The sequence below is a fragment of the Myotis lucifugus genome, unplaced genomic scaffold, assembly GCF_000147115.1.
Source record: "Myotis lucifugus unplaced genomic scaffold, Myoluc2.0 scaffold_1802, whole genome shotgun sequence".
Taxonomy (NCBI): domain Eukaryota; kingdom Metazoa; phylum Chordata; class Mammalia; order Chiroptera; family Vespertilionidae; genus Myotis; species Myotis lucifugus.
In genome coordinates, this window is record NW_005872850.1 from 29,822 (window position 1) to 38,190 (window position 8,369).

Below are 8,369 nucleotides of genomic sequence, written 5' to 3' on the forward strand. Positions count from 1 at the left end.
TCCCCCCATTTTTTTTCTCAAGCAAGGAAACTTAACTCCTGCCTGGCAGCCTGCTCCTGAAGGTCTAACTTATTAGGAGCCCCAAGAGGTGATTCCCCTGAGGTCTGACCTGCAGTGATGGAACAGGCTGAGTCATTGCTAGTCCTGGGAACAAATCAACCCCCATACATTCATAACAAAGCTCCTGTTCCTGCTCTTTTCACCTTCCACCTGTGCAGTGTAGGTACCTTTTCTGTGATTCCTTAAGAATCACTCCTGTGATGTTTATTGTGCTAAATAGGGAGAGGATAGGGGTGATGTGCTGGAAGAAAATTCAGGGATCAGATGTTTTCAGGTACATATGAATTCAGGCACATGGAAAGAAAACTTCTGAGACCAGAAGGCCTCAGGGCCACTTTGGAAAGAGAACAGGAAATACCTACAGAGGACAAGGTTTCTAGCTCAAAACTTGTACAGCTCCCTCATCCAGAAGAGCATGACTTTCTCAGAAAGAATTAGTGTAAGCTCACCTTTCCAACATAGTTCCCAAATCCTGCAAAACAAACAGAAAAAGAAAGTAAACATGCAAAGTGTGTCCTTTTATATCTTTTCTCGAGTTTGTTTTAATAATGTGCCTTTTCCTGATCCCCTTTAAGGAACAACCAGAGGCCATCTCAATAACCGCACTTAAACTAAAACACACAGAGCTTCCTCAAGGTGTTCTGAGCATGGCAGAAGGTCAGGCAGACAAGCGAATGATGCAGCCAGATCTAGGTTTCCAATGTCAATAATTTCCAAGTGTTATTCCCAAGGAAAGATCTGACCATTAATAACAATGAAAGTAAAACAGGGCATCCAATGAAAAACAGAGAGAGCTTTAAAACTGATTGCCAAATTCTACAAATCATGCCTAGGCAAGGGTCAAAACCTCAATGTCTTTATCCAGTTGCTTTTATGGCAGTAACAGAGAGTGACAGCAGATTAGGTGAATGTAAACAGAAAATTATCACAGTAAAGTTAATGTTACCATGCTGAGAGATTGACTGAATTTGGACAATCTGTCTGTGGAGGTGGGGCTTTGTATTACACTGAAATCACCTTATTCTATGTCAGCTACTTAGGCAAAGAGCTCCCAAAGATTACCAGGATACAAGAAAATAAGTGCCTGACTGGATGGACACCATGATGGGAGTCCAGAGGCAGAATCCCTTCCTTGAAGGTAATGGTGTATGGAGGCATCATAGCCACATTGTTCAGAAAAGGATTCCTGTCTCTTGATGGACCCTGCCCTTCTCACCTGGAGCATTTCCACATCTGGCTTGTGGCACATGTCCATCTGCTCTCTAAACATCTCTTTGAGGCTGTCTGTCTGTTGGGTCATTCTGACTTTGCTTTCCTACAGTTGTTGGAAGATCTGCTCTGCTTCTATCTCCATTGTATCAACATAGAGTCGCTCCTCCTCATAGAGAAATAGATGCAACTTCTGATATTCAGCTTTGATCATCCCCTTCCTAAGGGCCACGTAGTCCTGCACAGATAGAGGATCAAAGGGCTTACACATTCTCACTCTAAAAAGATTGTCAAACTTCCGTTTTTTCCTTAGTCTTATCAAGAAAATATTTGAGAAACTTTTTGCCTCATACTTCAAAGTGTCTTGAGTATTTATAAGCCCTTCTGTACATTCTGACTCCATGTTCCTGGTCTCTTTACCAGTTAAATCAAGCCCTGTACAAGGTCCCAGACTAGCCCACCTGTTGTGACTCAAGGGATGGGTGTCCACCTATGAACCAGGAGGTCAGGTTCAATTCCAGGTCAGGACTCATACTGGGCTTTAGGGCTGAAACCCCTGCAGGGGATATAAGGAAGGAAGCTGATGAATGATTCCCTCTCATCATTGATATTTCTCTTTCTTTCTCCCTTCCTCTCTGAAATCAATAAGTCTAGAAGTTATCGAAAACAACAATGGGGGATAACAGCCTGAAAGACTGTAAATGTGTTTTGAAATGAGATTCATAAAACTTTCAAATATGGATTACAGTGTAATTAACTATAGTCACCATCTTATGGATGCTGTAGAAATGGTTTTTAAGAGAGGTGCCATGTTATTTGTATTTTGTTGCCACCTATCAAAAGTTAGGAAATCAGTGATGCCCTGGCTATGTAAGTTGTTTCCCTAAATGATCAAATCTTTGAGAATTTAGCACGATTTTATGAAAGTAATCTAAACTTGCATGAAACATGAAAAGTAAAAATTTAAATAAAACTCAACTTGTGCTCGCTTTGGCAGCATGTATACTGAAATTGGAACTAAATAAAGAAGATGAGGATGGCCCCTGGGCAAGGATGACATGCAAATACATGAAGCATTCCATGTTTTTAAATAAATAAATAAATAAACAAACAAATAAATAAATAAATAAATAAATCTCACCTTTTAAAAACTATTGAAAAACAAATAATAAAAGCCATCAAAGCCGAAACCGGTTTGGCTCAGTGGATAGAGCGTCGGCCTGCGGACTGAAGGGTCCCGGGTTCGGTTCCGGTCAAGGGCATGTACGTTGGTTGCGGGCACACCCCCAGTAGGGGATGTGCGGGAGGCAGCTGGTCGATGTTTCTCTCTTATCGATGTTTCTGGCTCTCTATCCCTCTCTCTTCCTCTCTGTAAAAAAGCAATAAAATATATTTAAAAAAAAAAAATAAAAGCCATCAAAGCCCACATATCCTAGAAAGAGTTGAAGCAGCTGCCCTCTTAATCAGGTTATAGAAATGTAAATTAACCCAAGGTTCATTGATCAGCAATGGCAATTCAGGAACTGTTTCCTGAGGAGACCGAGGAAAAGAAAGGGAATAGTGCATATCCTATTAAGATACATGGCCCTAATCAGTTTGGCTCAGTGGACAGAGTGTTGGCCTGGGGTCTAATGGATCCCAGGTTCACTTCAGGTCAAGGGCATGTACCTTGGTTGCAGGTATATTCCCAGTAGTTGGTGTGCAGGAGGCAGCTGATTGATGATTCTATCTCATTGATGTCTAAAACTCTCTATCCCTTTCCCTTCCTCTCTGTAAGAAAATCAATAAAATATATATTTTTAAAAAGATACATGTACATGTGTATATGAGGACATTTAATAAGTTAATTTGGGGAAATGCCTCAAACATTTCTCAATAGGTTGCCAGTTATTTACATAAGGTATAGAGAACGAAATGTCTACTGTTCTCATTTTTTAGACCATATCAAGTATTATGTGGACAGTCTATTACATGGTGCTGTCCCTTACAGGGACTTGTCCTACCTTCCCTTGCAATATTAATTCCTGGATGTGTGATTGTGTCACATAGAATTTTAAAACTCTAAAACCTGGGCCCTGAAATCTTATTCCTTCTTTAAATAATAAATACAGACAGTAAGCCATTCTAACTAAGTTTTTCCAGGTAGCAGAGTAACTACAACATGTAAAGATAAAAATATAATAAGTGAAAATCTAATAGGATCTTGAAAAAAAGGTATTATTTCTTAGGCCAAAAAAATAATACTACTATTTCAAATATCAGACACTTTGGAAATAAAAAACAGAAGGACCAAAAGATATTTTCAAAGGAACACTAATGTTCTGTAATGTAATGCTTAGAGTTTCCCTTCGATTTCAGTTCACTAAAAAGAGACCTTCAGATGACTTCCCATGGCAGGGTGGGGACAGAGTGGGGATGCTGTGAGAACCCAGGGCAGAAGCAGCAACACAGCCATTTGAACTACAACAAGGATTTTAACATGACCAGTGCAAGGCTCCTTTCACAGTTTGGCACCTCCACATCCTGAGCAGAGCCTCCTGACTTTGCTATTAGCAACCACTGATGAATTCTAGTTGACATCAGTATGATTAGAGGGAAGAGTTTGTGAGTGTTTCTAGTGGAAGGTGAACAAGTTACCAAATTGCTTTAAGGACTCTTGGGGCACTAGAGAAAGTTGTAAACAGCCAGTTATGAAAAGCAGCCCCCATCAGGCTCACCTGGTCATCTGATGTTCAGCTAATAGGAGCCATGCTGTCTGGAACATCCAGAACAGACCCAGCCCTAAGCCAGTTATCAACTTGGCTTTCTCATTATGCTGGTAGCAACTGCCTGAAGGCAGCAGCTTCAAGCTCTATCAGAACTTGGTTTCAGGTGAACATTTTTCTGGGAAATATGTTACCACCCCTTCAGATGCTCTATCTCTTCAGAGGACAGTAACCCCTACTACATTTCCCAATAGGGCTGGGATGCACGTACTACTCGTTAGCACACTTGGGATTCCATTTACAATATTTCAGAGGTTTTCCTGGGTCAAATGGGAGTTCAATTTTTAATTTGTTTGAAGAAACTCCATTAATCCCACTCTTAGGAATATATCCCAAGAAACATGAAACAGCAATCAAAAGAACATAAGCACCACTATGTTCATCGCAGAACAATTTATAATAGCTAAGATTTGGAAACAGCCTAAGTTCCCAGCAGCAGATGAGTGGATTAGAAAACCATGGTACATCTACTTAATGGAATACTATGCTGCTCACAATAGAAAGAACTCTTACCATCTACAACAGCATGGATGAACCTGGAGAGCATTATGCTAAACGAAATAAGCCAGTCAGAGAAAGACCAGTATCACATGATCTCACACATTTGTGGAATATAATGAACAACATAAACAGATTAACAAAGATAGGTCTAGAGACACAGAAGCATGGAACAGACCATCAAACCTAAGAGGGAAGGCTGAGGACGTTAGGCAAGTGGTGAGGGGGCAGTTGTGGGAGGAACTCATGAGGCCAGAATGGTGAGGGATTATTCTGCTTATAACATTTTCAGTCCCTTTTTGGACTTTCTGATTTCATAAATAATCAATATTTTTAGGGAAATGCATGATCTATGCACTTACAATATACAACAGATTTAAATCTATCAATGTCGTATTTAAACATTCAAAAGTGGAGTAACTGATTAAATATATAATATTGATGGCTACTCTGAGTACGAAATATTCTATCTCCTCATGACCACATGTTCAACCTCATTGCTCTTCCCTTCCTCTATGTATACCAAACATCAATAAAAATAGCTTTCTTGCTTTGTATTTTCAATAAGATGCAAAGTTCATTGTGATGTGACTTCAGAAGGGAAGAAGATACTGAGTTTGGAAAGTGATGGACTGCCTTCATGACAGAAAAGATACAATTAAAATAGGAAAAGAACCTATAAACCTAAGAATCACAAATAAATTGAGGCCTAATGCCACAGGGCAAGCTCTGACCTCTGAACCTGTTCAGCATGTCTAGGAGTTTAGTCCAGCACCACGAGGTGAGCTCAGGATTCACTGGCTGAGGCTTTTGATTCAGCACCAATTCAGTCCTATAAGCAATGACCACAGTGGCATTTTGAGGCAAAGTTTAGTCACACAACCACTCTAAATATCATGGCTTTAAATCCAGGATATTTCATCAGGATCCTCCCACTCTGAGCTAATGGGGTATACATGATAGTCTACCCTCTTAGGGATATAAGAAATGTTACCTTACTTTTTTTCTAAATTTATAAATTATATCACATATCAACTTCCCCATTCTCCTCAGATATTATTGCATTTCTAAAATGATTGACAATCAGTTCCTCCATCTGCTACATCTCAGGGGATGCAAACCCTTGGGTATCTGACAGGGAGCAGAACATCCAGGCAGAGCCTTTGGGACTTGAGTTTCAAAGTCGTCACCAATGAGACATTCAGTGTCTGAAAGGGGAGAGTCCACAAACACAGACAGCTCTCCCCTTTTTTTTACTCAAGCAAGGAAATGTAACTCCTGCCTGGCAGCCTGCTCCTAAAGGTCTAACTTCTTAGGGGGCACCAAGAGGTCATTCCCCTGAGGTCTGACCTGCAGTGAGGGGACAGGCTGAGTCATTGCTAGTCCTTGGAACAAAATCAACCCCCATACATTCATATCAAACCTCCTGTTCCTGTTCTTTTCACCTTCCACCTGTGTAGTGGAGGTTCCTTTTCTGTGATTCCTTAAGAATCACTCCTGTGATGTTTATGGTGCTAAATAGGGAGAGGATAGGGGTGATGTGCTGGAAGAAAACCCAGGGATCAGATGTTTTCAGGTACATATGAATTCAGGCACATGGAAAGAAAACTTCTGAGACCAGAAGGCCTCAGGGCCACTTTGGAAAGAAAACAGGAAATACCTACAGAGGACAAGGTTTCTAGCTCAAAACATGTACAGCTCCCTCATCCAGAAGAGAATGACTTTCTCAGAAAGAATTAGTGTAAGCTCACCTTTCCAACACAGTTCCCAAATCCTGCAAAACAAACAGGAAAAGAAAGTAAACATGCTAAGTGTGTCCTGTTATATATTTTCTCGAGTTTGTTTTAATAATGTACCTTTTCCTATTCCCCTTTAAGTAACAACCAGAGGCCATCTTAATAACAGCAGTTAAACTAAAACACACAGAGCTTCCTCAAGGTATTCTGAGCATGGCAGAAGGTCAGGCAGAGAAGGGAATGATGCAAGGAGATCATGGTTTCCAATGTCACTAATTTCCCAGTGTTATTCCCAAGGAGAGATCTGACCATTTATAACAATGAAAGCAAAACAGGGCATCAAAGGAAAAACAGACAATGCTTTAAAATTGATTGCCAAATTCTATAAATCATGCCTAGGCAAGGGTTAAAACATAAATGTCTTTAGCCAGTTGCTTTTATGTCAGTAACAGAGAGTGACAGTAGATTAGGTGAATGTAAACAGATAATTATAACAGCAAAGTGAATATTGCCATGCTGAGTGTTTGACAGAATTTGGACAATCTGTCTGTGGAGGTGGTGCTTCAGATTACACTGAAATCACCTTATCCCACGTCAGCTACTTAGGCAAAGAGCTCCCAAGATTACCAGGATACAAGAAAATAAGTGCCTGACTGGATGGACACCATGATGGGAGTCCAGGAGCAGAATCACTTAGCTGAGGGTAATGGTGTATGCAGGCATCATAGCCACATTGTCCGGAAAAGGATTCCTGTCTCTATTGATGGACCCTCCCCTCTCACCTGGAGCATCTCCACATCTGGCTTGTGGCACATGTCCATCTGCTCTCTAAACATCTCTTTGAGGCTTTCTGTCTGTTGGGTCATTCTGACTTTGCTTTCCTGCAGTTGTTGGAAGATCTCCTCTGCTTCTCTCTCCATTGTGTCAACATAGAGGCGCTCCTCCTCACAGAGAAATAGATGCAACTTCTGATATTCAGCTTTGATCATCACCTCCCTAAGGGCCACATAGTCCTGCACAGATAGAGGATCAAAGGGCTTATACATTCTCACTCTGAAAAGGTTGTCAAACTTCCATTTTTTCCTTAGTCTTATCAAGAAAATATTTGAGAAACTTTTTGCCTCATACTTCAAAGTGTCTTGAGTATTTATAAGCCCTTCTGTACATTCTGACCCCATGTTCCTGGTCCCTTTTCCAGTTAAATCAAGCCCTCTACTAGGTCCCAGACTAGCCCACCTGATGTGACTCAAGGGTTGGGTGTCCGCCTATGAACCAGGAGGTCAGGTTCAATTCCAGGTCAGGAATCATACTGGGCTTTAGGGCTGAATCCCCTGCAGGGGATATAAGGAAGGCAGCTGATGAATGATTCCCTCTCATCATTGATATTTCTCTTTCTTTCTCCCTTCCTCTCTGAAATCAATAAGTCTAGAACTTATAGAAAACAACCATGGGGGCTAACAGCCTAAAAGACTGTAAATGTGTTTTGAAATGAGATTCATGAAACTTTCAAATATGGATTGCAGTGTAATTAACTGTCGTCACCAGCTTATGGGTGCTGTAGAAAATCATTTTTAACAGAGGTGCCATGTTATTTGTATTTTGGTGCAACCTATCACAAGTTAGGAAATCAGTGATGCCCCGGCCATGTAAGTTGTTTCCCTAAATGATCAAATCTTTGAGAATTTAGCTTGGTTTTATGAAAGTAATCTAACCTTGCAAGAAACATGAAAAGTAAAAATCTAAATAAAACTCAACTTGTGCTCGCTTTGGCAGCATGTATATTGAAATTGGAACTAAATAAAGAAGATGAGCATGAACCCTGGGCAAGGATGACATGCAAATTCGTGAAGCATTCCATGTTTTTAAATAAATAAATAAATAAATAAATCTATCTCACCTTTTAAAAACTATTGAAAAACAAATAATAAAAGCCATCAAAGCCCACATATCCTAGAAAGAGTTGAAGCAGCTGCCCTCTTAATCAGGTTATAGAAATGTAAATTAACTCAAGGTTCATTGATCAGCAATGGCACTTCAGGCACTGTTTGCTGAGGAGACCAAGGAAAAGAAAGGGAATAGGGCATATCCTATTAAGATACAT

General features: G+C 40.4%; 2 non-coding genes across 2 annotated transcripts; both read left to right on the plus strand.

Annotated features, from left to right (window-relative positions):
* The first annotated feature begins 2,250 nt into the window (after nt 1-2,250).
* On the plus strand, nt 2,251-2,357 carry LOC111824497. The gene has a single exon (XR_002827584.1). It is a non-coding gene; the product is annotated as a U6 spliceosomal RNA (small nuclear RNA).
* Nucleotides 2,358-8,025: 5,668 nt separating this feature from the next.
* On the plus strand, nt 8,026-8,132 carry LOC111824496. The gene has a single exon (XR_002827583.1). It is a non-coding gene; the product is annotated as a U6 spliceosomal RNA (small nuclear RNA).
* The last annotated feature ends 237 nt before the right edge of the window (nt 8,133-8,369 follow it).